This window comes from Pan troglodytes, chromosome 5, assembly GCF_028858775.2.
Source record: "Pan troglodytes isolate AG18354 chromosome 5, NHGRI_mPanTro3-v2.0_pri, whole genome shotgun sequence".
Lineage (NCBI taxonomy): Eukaryota > Metazoa > Chordata > Mammalia > Primates > Hominidae > Pan > Pan troglodytes.
In genome coordinates, this window is record NC_072403.2 from 28,142,383 (window position 1) to 28,154,783 (window position 12,401).

Below are 12,401 nucleotides of genomic sequence, written 5' to 3' on the forward strand. Positions count from 1 at the left end.
GTTTGTAATGTCATGTTCGATCTGGAGCTGAGAAGTACGGCCTCAGGTTTCTGGCCTGTCTTTTATGTCACAGAAGCACAGAATTGTTAAACAATCTGGGGAAATTGAAAGCAGCAAATGTGCAATAAAATTTTCTCTGTAGTTCAGTGCTACATAACAAAAGAGACCCATAAACTTTGTTCCATTCTGGCATTGGATGGTGACTTCTCTTTGGGAACAGCGGCCACAACAAATGTAAAGAAAAACAGACAGAACTTTAAAAAAATAAACTTCAGGAAATAGTTTTCAAGTCTTTATTTTTCCCTGTGTTTCAGCTAATGCTCAAAGCTTTCCTAAAATGTTCTGTTGGAAATAGTGGGACTGTAATAAGCTCTATTTTCCATTTTGTCCCCTTGTTTCAGGGCTTTCAGATGTCCTTAATAACCCTGAACTTGTAGAATGTTTTAAGAACTTCACTGTTAGAGTATAATAACATAAACCTAAGATCCCCCTGTGATAATCATGCTTTGTTTATGGTTTTACAACAAACTTGTGTTTTATCCTGTTGGTATATTTATTGTATCTTGGCATTTATTTTGATGATGCCAAAAAAATCCCAGAAGCTTAAAGAGGGAGAGACAACCTCTGAAGCCACTTTGACTTTTGTTTTTTTTTCTTGACAAAGTGTTTTATCTCTGAAGAATTCAATTCAGTACATGGGTCTTATGAGTACATTTATTGTACTAAAATGTCATATTTGCTTAGATCAAATGAAGATCAACTACACTGAAAATAAGATAGATAACTATTTTATAAAAGAATTCCTATCTTTCTCTGCCAAGAACACTGTATGTTTTTTCCTTGCATTAGGAAATGGGGATAATTTTGACACTTTTCACTTTATTTTAGAAAGAGCTTGTACTTTTGTTTTGTAAGGAAAATAAAAAAGGTAAGCATGGTAGGGCACAGTGGCTCGTGCCTGTAATCCCAGCACTTTGGGAGGTCAAGGCTGGAGGATCACTTAAGCCCAGGAGTTCAAGGCTGCAGTGAGCTATGAATGCACCACTACATTCCAGCCTGGGTGATAGAGCGAGACCTTGTCTGTGGCGGGGGGCGGGGGGGGGGGGAAGTGTGAGTGATACTGTTTATTACGAAGCTTAATTTGCATTGAGGTTAAATGTTAATGGGATTCTCCTCTCTTCTTTTTCTAACTCTGAAATTCCATTCTAAGCCTTGAAATGGGCAGAGCAAGGTAGGAGTCTCCAGCAGGGAGGAGGGGGGGAGTTGTGGTGGCTCAGAGCAACATGTCAGACCCGAGAGGGTCAGTACTGATAGGGCACAGCCTGTCAAGGGCTGTCAGAGCCTTGGCAGGGTGACGAGGATGTTCACATGTGGGGACAGGCTGGTGTGGGGTTTTGGAGGACAAGCTGAGTGAGGCAGGTGTCTAGAGGTAGAGTGGATTGGAATATGGACCCCCAAAATATTTGTCCAAGTGCTAACTCCTGGTACCAAACTCTGTATTAATTTCTCAGAGCTGCTGTAACTAATTATGTTTAACTTGATGACTTCATTCAACAGAAATTTATTCTTTCACAGTTCTGGAGGCCAGAAGGCCAAAATCAAAAGTATGGGCAGGCTTGATTTCTTCAGAAGACTCCAGCGGAGAACTGTGTCTCCTTGCTTCTGGTGGGTATTGGCAATCCTTGGAGTTCCTTGGCTTGTAGGCACATCACTTCAATCTCTGCTTCTGCTTTCACGTGGGGCTCTTCCCTGTGTGTGTCTGTGTTGCCTCCTTTTCTGACTCTCATAAGAACACTTGTTATTGGATATAGAGCCCTCCCTAATCCAGGGTGGTCTCATCTTGAGATCTTTATCTTGGTTATGTCTACAAAGACCCTTATTCCAAATAAAGTCACATTTTGAGATTTTGGGTGGACATGTGTTTTGATGTGCCACTATTCAACACACTACCAAAGAGGTCACTCATCACGTGGTTTCAGAGATCAAGAGGAGTGAGAATGGCATCCCTGTGAAGGGGTGGTTTCTTGTGGGGCATGAAAGCTTATGCAGGATAGGAGAGTATCTATGCTAGAAGTCACCCAGCATAAATGTCAGACCCCAAGTGGGGTGATGAGGCGAGATGAGAGATTGGTTACATATGGTAGACTGATCCAATAGGCAAGTAAGTATATTGAGGGTGAGAGGAGCCAAGTTTCTGTCATAGAAGCAAATTACAAATATAAAAAAGGAGAAAATTATGGAGTTGAAGGTACTGGTGTGAACTTATAATTTGTAATAAATGAGCTATATTAATACATGGAGATGTAAATGTATGTGGGTGTATGTGTGTTTTATAATACCTAGCTCTGTTCACTGAAATAGGCTGGCAACATATCCACTGCGATAGCAACTAGCACATTTAGCATCCATATCTTGGCTTCTAAATACTGGTCTTCACCAGAAAGAGAGAGTTTTTCTTGGGAAAATGACCAGATTTCATAGAGGGAGTACATTGTATAGAGGGAGTACAATATCAAGCATTTTATACCAGAAAGTAAGGAAGTCCTTTAAAAAAATAATGGAGTCATGTCAAAAGGGCGCAAAAATCATCCTGAAGAAGCTCCCATAAGCCAAATTGGGAATAATTTGACCATCAAAGTAAACGATAGTAATGTATTACCACTCATTAAAATACAAAACTGTTAAGTCCATCATTATCAAAGTAAGTGAGTAAACTGAAAATTTGGAATGAATGAGATATTTACATACTTTCAAATCTATCCCCCACAAAATATTTACTAATCACAAGGGGGAAAATGAATACATTTTGAATGGAGAAACATGCCGATGCCACCTGAACTGAGTGATCAAAGTGAACATCGTCAGTGATAGCATAAATCAAAATTACTTGTCACCCACCTGATAGAATGCAATGAGAAACATCTGTGATATTCCTGTCAGATGCATCATCTGAATCTTATCATGAGAAAGCACAATAAAGCCAAATTGAGGCATGTTCTACTGAATAAATGGATGGTAATTTTCAAAAGTCTTAGAGTTTTGAAAGCCAGGGAAAGGCTAATGAACTAATGAAGGCATCTAGAGAGACATGATAACTAATTGCAATGTGTGTTTCTGAACTGGACACTTATTTTGACAATCAAATCTGAAAATTAGAGAGTAGTAATATTTCAACATATCAATTGCTTAATAAATACCCAGAGCAGAGTAAGCACTCAGTTTAACTATGATGATGACAATGATGACACTGACAATGATTACTGAAGGACCGCATGAAAAAATACACCTAGCAGGGGTAGGGGGAGGGGGGAGGGATAGCATTAGGAGATATACCTAATGTAAATGACAAGTTAATGGGTGCAGCACACCAACATGGCACATGTATACATATGTAACAAACCTGCACGTTGTGCACATGTACCCTAGAACTTAAAGTATAATAAATATATATATATATTAAAAAAAAAGAAAAGAAAAAATACACCTATCATCTATCTACTCAATATCCTGGAATTCTGGAACAGGAGTGTTCTGGATTCATTTGCAAAAAAACTGGTTCCCCAGGTCTAATCAAATTAAATTGAGAGGTAAATTTAAATTATATGTATTTTTTATCCAACAGAGAAATAAAAAGCACTTTGCCAAATAGTTAAACACTTGCGACCCAGATAACTCTTCAGACCTAGGAATTCTAAAATTAAATTGCTTTCATGAAAGTAAAAAATTCAGTCTTCTTCCAACAACCAAAGAAGAATGAATATGAAAAGAGAGGCTGAATTGTCCCAACACTGAAGAGTTGGGAGCAATTCATTGAATTGTAGAACTGGAAGAGATAGTGTAAGTGTGCCAGGATCTTTCTATAATGCTAGTTTGGAAGACTGATCCCTCATTTTCCAAGGGAAAAATAAATCCCAGTGTCATAGCTGCATTCCTGTGTAGATCTTTGCTTAGGTTTTCTAAAATTCAGAGCTCAAAGTATATCATCCTTTGTATTTAAGGAAGTCTTATGGGTATCCTCACTTACTCATGGTGCAATAATATTCCTGCAGATTCCACATCTCCATCCATGGGCCACTGTTTCAGCAACCTCAGCCAGTGCAACACAACCTCAGCCAAGAAGAGTATGCAGAGAAAGGAGTCCCCTACCTGCCACAAAGCTGTTGTCTGAAAACTGTCTCATATTGTCTCAAGTTGTCATTCATTGTGAATTAGACCTTTTTAACATGTAATCTGCAACATGCTTCACTGTCTAATTTTCCAGAGCCCCTCATATAAGAAACTGTATTATTGGTATAATCATCATGGTGAAGAAGTTGGTATGTGGGGGAGAGATGACAGAAACAGAGAGTAAGTCAGAGCTGGCTGCCTGACAGATAAAAAGGAAATGACCAAAAAAAAAAAAAAAAAAAAGACACAGAAGAATACTTAGTTGTCCACACAGAAGAGGGAAGTATAGGTAAGAGAGCAGTAGACTAAGATTCTTAAGACTCAAGTTCTAGTCTTATTTATTAGCTAAGGGAGGCCTTGAGGGAGTTCTAGAATTAAGTGATCTCTCTTTATAAAATAGGAACAGTAATAACTTCCTGGCTAACTCCCTGGCTGTCTCACAATGCTGTAGTAGTAAGAAATAATTTTATAATTAAAGACTATTTTAGGGCTGATTACATTTTTGGGCAGTGGCTCATACATGTAATTTCAACATTTTGGGAGGCCAAGGTGGGCGGATTGCTTGAGCCCAGGAATTCAAGACCAGGCTGGGCAACACAGACCTTGTCACTACAAAAGAAAAAAACATTAGCTAGGCGTGGTAACGTATGCCTGTGGTCCCAGCTACTCAGGAAGCTGAGACAGGAGGATCACCTGAGCCTGGGAGGTCGAGGCTACAGTGAGCCATGATCACACTACTGCACTCCAGCCTGGGAAACAGAGTGAGACTCTGTCTCAAAAAAAAAAAAAAGGAATATTTTACACTTCAAGGTTCTATACAAATGTAAAATATCATTCTATTACTTATTTATAATACTGATTATTCTTTAAATGACTTTAAAATGTTAATCTCTGCTTGAGCCTACAGAGAAGTATGTAACAAATTTGTGAAGGATTGGCATTAAAGATAGTCAAAATAAAACATAGAAATTATGGTAAATAATTTAACTGATAAAATAATCTAAGTGGTAGTTCTCAGGTAAGTGGAAATTCGATTAGCTGATTGTTTAGGATTCTTGGTTATAAGTGACAGAGACCTGACTAAAAGTACATGAAGCACATAACTGAGAAGTCTGTGGTATGGCTCAGCAGTCAGAAATGGGAAAATCTTGGGACTGGTTCGTGTTTTATTTACATTATCTTTGTTCCCAGGCAGTCTCTGCATGTAAGTGGCAAAGATGACTGTCTGAAAATATATACCTACTTTTTTAAAGGGCTATCTCAAGCCATTCTGGAGAAGCACCAAAAGCCACTTTGCTTATACTGGGAGAATAGTTTGCTTTCCCTAATTTGTGATGAGTGAAACACTGAACAGGGACATAGAATAATATTCTGTAGTTCAGGGGTTGGTGTAGTATGGCCAGTGGGCGGAATCTGGTCCTCAGACTGATTTTGCAAATAATCTTATAGAAACACAGCAACACCCATTCATTACATGTTGTTTATCGTTGCTTTGGGGTTACAATGGCAGAGTTGAGTAGTTGTGACAGAGATCACTAGGCTCACCACATCTGAGATATTTACTGACTGACCCTGTACAGAAAGTTTGCTGCTCTTAGGGGAATGTGTGTTTCTAGTGTCAGCAATGAACTTCTTGGATTTGTTTTGTTTTCTCATCTTTACATGATAGTTGCAGACTAGTTGATCCTTGTGACCTGTTTTTGAATGCCACTGTGTATTCTGTCTGTCAGGGCCCTCTGATTCTGTTTCTTATGCTGCTGAATGCACAATTTAATGCCCTGGAATTTCCTTCTGCCTTCTGCTAAACTCATGCCTCTTCAGATAGTTAAAATCCTGTTCTACCTTAGAAGTCTCCAGAGTTATTTTCCTAAATTAAGAAGAACTGGCTTTGAAGTTACTCATTATGCCACACACAATGGTTGAAAAGAGCATCTTTTTTATGTACTGTGTATATTTCAGCATCCACTCAGCTTCTTAGGTAGAGAAGGAAGAGTCTTCCACAGTGTATTTTATCTGACCCATATTTGGGTCAGAAACTCTTCTTTACCACGGAGCGTGATGGAAGAAAGATATGGGATGGTAACAGTAGGCCAGGGATGTAATAATCACAAAATTTGAGATATTTTGTGACTGGTGACCCACGCCTGTGATCCCAGCATTTTGGGAGGCCAAAGCAGGTGGATCACCTGAGGTCAGGAGTTCAAGACCAGCTTGGCCAATGTAGTGAAACCTCATCTCTACTAAAAAAATACAAAAATTAGCTGGGTGTGGTGATGCACACCTGTAATCCTAGCTACTCAGGAGGCTGAGGCAGGAGAATAGCTTGAACCAAGGAGGTGGAGGTTGCAGTGAGCTGAGATTGTGCCACCACTGCATTCCAGTCTGGGTGACAGAGCGAGACTCTGTCTCAAAAAAAAAAAAAAATCTAGAAAAAGATCTCCAAGATTCAATCATCTAATTATTTCTTTTAAAAATGATAAAAATAACTCCTGGTCAGCTTTTACCTTCTTTTTCAACTGTCTTGGCAATACTTTCATATTGGGCTTTTAAAGTCTCAAGTAATAGGTTTTTAAAACCTCAGCTGATAAAAGTGTAAAAATAAAGTTAAAGCATATTAAAGACAAAACCCAAGAATCAGCTTCCTCTTCCTTCATTACTCTTGCATGGGTGTTGGCTCTAATTTCTCCATCTAGTTAGGCAGTCCTTTGCTTTTTATTGCTTGTTTATTGATGACATTTGCCATTTGTAGCAATAGTAATAGAATCATCTATATGTTTGTGGCCTTGTTGAATGTAGAAAAAGGATAGTGGCATTTTCTAATTGTGTAACCCTATAACACCTTGACGGGGGACTATAGTTCATATGCTGGACCTTTTGTGTTTGTTCATGGCGGGTGGGTTGCTTTAATATACTTAGCACATTATCCTAATTGCCATCCTTTTGGGGAGGGCTATATATCCAAGCTAATATGGTAGCATTTTTGTTTTAACATAGAGCTGACCCAAGGTAGACGTAAGTGTTGTTCATTTTTGCCTAATACTAATAAAATTACCTAATTGTTGAAGCTTGGAGCTTGAATCTAGGCATTTTATGTCATTTCAAGTACACCCTAGTATTTTAAAGCATAAATATCCTACTATCCTCAACAACTTTAGAACAAAAATAAATATTTTAACAAGAAAAAAGCATGCCATGACAAGCTATAACTTAATAAAGACAGACAAGGAATGGTCTCTATAGACCGAGAAAAAATAGGTCCTCAGATATATTTATACCAAAGGAATGTTATGAATGTAAAAAACAGTTTGACTCCCCCCCTAAAAAAACTCCACAACCCTATATTTTGTTATCACAAGACTGTTTTAGTGAATAAAACAGTATGAATTGGTTTTACCTGTTTCCATTTAATACTTAACTTTATAATCATATAGCCTGAGGATTTTAACTTCAAGTACAACATGATGACTATAATAGTTTTACACAAGGCAAATGTGAAAAACAGAAGTAATTTCTTTTTAAAAGTGTGAAATATCTAAAAGGTATGACTCTTCAATACATCAACTCAGGTGAGACAGACATGTAACTTATTTTTCCATGTTTAAACCTAATATTGCTTTTGTGCCTGTGAAGGCTCGGAGTTTCCATGCCTTCTTAGGACATGCCACCCTCTCCACACCTGGATGTGTTCACCAACCCAGAAGCTCTTGGAACCCCATCATTTGGGGTTTTTATGGAGGCCCCATTAAGTAGGTATGACTGATTAAATCACTGGCCATTGGTGGTTGACTCAATCTCCAGCCTCTCTTCCCTCTCTGAAGGTGAAGGGGTGGGAAGGTGAGGCTAAGTTCCAACCCTCGGATCACAGGGTTGGTTCCTCTGCAACCAGGCTTCATCGTGAAACAATACAGGGCCCACCAAGAGTCACCCCATTAGCAAACTCAGATGTGATTGAAAGGGGCTTATTATGAATATCAAAAGATATTTCTCTTTCTCCTATTACTCAGACAGTTACAAGGGTTTCAGAAGCTCTTGCACCAGGAACTGGGAACAAAGACCAAATATATATGTCTTCTTCTATTACAATGTCACAGGTGTGATAGAGTAGGTAAATGGAGTCTCAGAGAGTCCCTAGAGTATTCCATGGAGCCACAAAATGAAGAATAAATGGATGGTTCTCCCCATGATCAAAAGTGGCCTGAAAATACTTGAGAATGAGTCATAACTTAAAAGGCTGTATAGTAGAAAAGAATGCACAGAGGACCGAATGTAAAAGAAGGCACCCCAGTCTCAGCTAGTGTGGATGCATGCCAGTGTAGAAAGATGCTAGTGTGGCTACATTGGTGCACTGAAGACCAAACTCCTGCATGGCCCCACATCCTTGATACCTTAGATCTATATCATCCCCTAAAACTTAGGTGTTATGACATTCAGGATATGCTACCCCATCATTTTTTAGGCTGAAGGAATTTGAGAAAACAGAAGCAGGAATGTAATTGCCCAGTGGGTTCTTCCTGCCCTCTGCACAGACAAAACCAGTTCACTGAGACCATGGTATTGCAGTTAAGAAAGAGTTTAACAGGAGGCTGGCCACATGGAAGAATTACAGTTATTACAAATTAGTCTCCCTGAAGGCTCAGAGGTCAGGGTTTTTCATGGATAGTTCGGTGAGCAGTGGATTAGGGGTAAGTGCTGCTGATTGGTTGGGGATACAATCATAGGGGTGTGGAAAATGGTCCTTGTGTGCTGAGTCACCTCTGGGTGGGAGGCCATGGGACCCATTGAGTCATGAGTCACGAGTCTGGGTTGGGTCAGTGTGAAAAACATCTCAAAAGACCAATCTTAGGTTCAAAATAGGTGATATTATCTGTAGGTGCAATTGGGAAAGTTATAAATTATATGACCTCTTGGCCCCATGACTTCTGAGCAGTAAGAGATGATAGAAACTAAACCTACATTTTATCAGCACTCAGGCCTCTTCCATAATCCTAATCTTGTGGCCTTTCATTCGTCTTATAAAGGCGGTTTGGTAACTGCCCTCAAGCAAGGAGGGGATCAGTTTTAGGGAGGTGCTATTATCATCCTTGCTTCAAAGTTAAGCTGTAAACTAAATTCCTCCCATAATTAGCTTGACCTACACCCAGAAATGAGCAAAGACAGCCAGCCTGTGATGTTAGAAGCAAGATGGAGTTAGTCATGTTAGATTTCTCTCACTGTCATAATCTTTGCAAGGGAGGTTCCAGGAAGGTCATTCCACCTTTCCCCTCACCCTTCTCATGTGACACAGGTCATAAAGCCTAGGAAGGATTTTCCGACCTTTCCCTGAAGCAGGTCGTAAGACCCTCATTGGGGAGGTGCCATTTCTAGACCAAGAGAAAAGGCACATCCTTATGTCTGAAAACACAGGGACACAGAGAAGAATCTGAACAAACAGGTCTTGCTAAGTTCCCCCCAGTGTGTTTTCATTAGATCATGCCCCTTTGTTCAATGCTGTTTCTCCACAACTATCAATTTCTTCATCAAGCCTAGCATAAAAAATACAGGTTTCACGGTTTCTTTGGGTCTTCATTTCCTTATAAAGTCTCCTGTACCATGTAAAACTTAAATAAGTTTCTCTACTTTTCTCTTGTTGATTCTGTCCCTTGTTCTATGAGCCTCACACACGAACCTAGTGATGAGTGAGGGGAAGATAATTTATTTTCCTCTACAGATGCAAAAGGGAAAGGGGAACAATCCCTAAACGGAAGTTATGATCCAGGGATCAGAGGCTCAAAAGCAAGATTAGGTTTAAATGTAGAAAAATACATTCCTCTTTCATTTTAGATATCCCAAATGCCCAAATCAACCCAGCTATTTCTCAGAAGTCTGTTTCCCCTCCACCCTCTGCTCCTCTGTGTAGTGAAACTGTCTCGTTTGGGAGTAAAATGGCCTGGCTTTCCTTATTGAGTATACTCTCAAGACTATTGCCTATTACTTTTTTCCATTCCTTCTTGAGAACTATGCTTTTTAAAACAAGAATTGACTCCATTTATCTTTTTTCTTTTAGCCTTCTGCTGGGGTATGCCTTCTCTAAAGCAATGAATAAAAAATGCTTTAGCTGAATAAATGGGGCAAGGATCAAGGAGTACAAGCTAATATTTCACAATATTATCCTGCCATAAATAAAAGTATGGTTTAAATGACAATGGTGGAGTTAGCAGTTACAGGTCACTGAAACACCACCTTATTCACGCTACCAGCCCCTTGGCTTTCCTGATGGCAGCAGGGAAGCAACACGTAGGTAGAATTATGAGCCAACATCGTGACTGGAGAGGGATTGAAAATCTCATTTGTTGTCTTCCTAGACTATTACAGTTATCTGTTGAAATTAGACCCAATTCTTTGGTGAAAGTACTCATTTTTAAGGTCCATAATAAATTGTAACTATGTAGCCTTTGTTGCATGAGTTTAGTATGAGCTGATTGGTGGGCCACAGTGGAATGGCAGAGGGAAATGGATGTTAACTAAGAAGTAGAAGTCCCCTTGAAGTTCTGACCCTGTCACTAATGAAGTCTTTATTTCCGTATTTAGTAATTGCCTTTTTTTTTTTTTTTGAGACAGAGTCTTGCTCTGTCGCCAGGATGGAGTACAGTGGCACAGTATCTGCTCACTGCAACCTCCGCCTCCCAGGTTCAAGCAGTTCCCCTGCCTCAGCTTCCTGAATAGCTGGGACTACAGGTGTCTGCCGCCATGCCCGGCTAATTTTTGTATTTTTAGTAGAGACGGGGTTTCACCATGTTGGCCAGGATGGTCTCGATCTCCTGACCTCGTGATCTGCCCACCTCAGCCTCCCAAAGCCAGGATTACAGGCGTGAGCCACCATGCCCGGCCAACTGCCTTCTTTATATCTCATTTAAAAAATTTATAACAAAGAAGTGGGTTGATTTTCAAGACCTAGTTGTGTTAGTTTGAATCAGATGCATACATTTGGCAAGTTTGGGGTCTAAGAAAAGATAAAGATCTGGATGCTGAAAATCTAGAGAATTCAGGTTACTGGGGGATAACTTAAAGTCACTAGGGAATTCGGGTTACTGGGGGGATAACTTAAGGTCACTAGAACCCAAATGCAGGGAAGAGTTGGGTGCTCTTTGGCAAATAAACATTCCTGACTTAGCATTTTTCTTAAACCTGAACGTGCCCGCTGTTTTTTATTTATTTATTTATTTATTTATTTATTTATTTATTTATTTATTTTGACCTCAGCCAGGCTTGCGTGTTTATTCATCACATATTCTAAGCTCATATACAACTGTGACCTGATCCAGCCTTCAAGGAACTCACTCTTGATTTTAGGAATCTTTCCACCACTTCGATTTCATCTTACTCCTGAAACAGTCAGCCAGAACTGTCTAATTCAGTCTCTATTTCTGATACACAACTCTACCCAGCAACCACTATGGTTTTGTTGCTTTAGGTACGTGTTAGAAAGCACCCACATCAATTTACAGAAAATCCTTAACTGAATCTCTAGTCCCAGAGGAGTCATATTTTATTATATGGTGCTTTTTATTTAAAGAGATCGGTTTAATAGAAATTACTCAGGCATTTGAAGTGATAGCTTTAAAATGTGGGACTGGGGAAAATAAGAACACTTGACCTCTCTCCATAAAATTGAGTTGTTCTTTAGGTTTAAAGTTTTGACAGACAAAGAGAAAGTGAGAGCAAGTGAGGGTGAAAATATATCCTTATTTGGTAATGAGTACCCATTAAGAGGACAGTATATTACATTTCATCTTCTTACTTCACATTCCTGTTTTAAGGATTTGTGAGCAAAGTGCTGTGAGACCTCTAGAGTTAAGAGGCTGGAGATAGGTAGTTTTGATGGTATTTTAAGGAGTGCGCCATAATGTGTAGTGTCTGAGTGGTGAAGCTTAATCAGCTTCAATTAAATCCAGAACATACTGAATAGCTCCTATGTGTCTGGCATTGAGCTGTGTGCCAAAGTGGTGGAAAGATGTAAGAGCCACTGAGGCTTAGAGATGAAAAGGATCTTGGAGCCACTGGTTTCCTGCCTGCTGGAGTTTTACCATCAAGGACCCTTTCGTTATTTTCCTTCTCCCATGCATTTTATTAAAATTTTTGGTTTAGTAAACCAAATTCACTAATGAGATGTTATTTTCATATCAAAGAGTATAATTCTGCCAATCAAGGCTTCTGATCAGCATAAAATAATTAGGTTTCATACTGAATGCACAAAT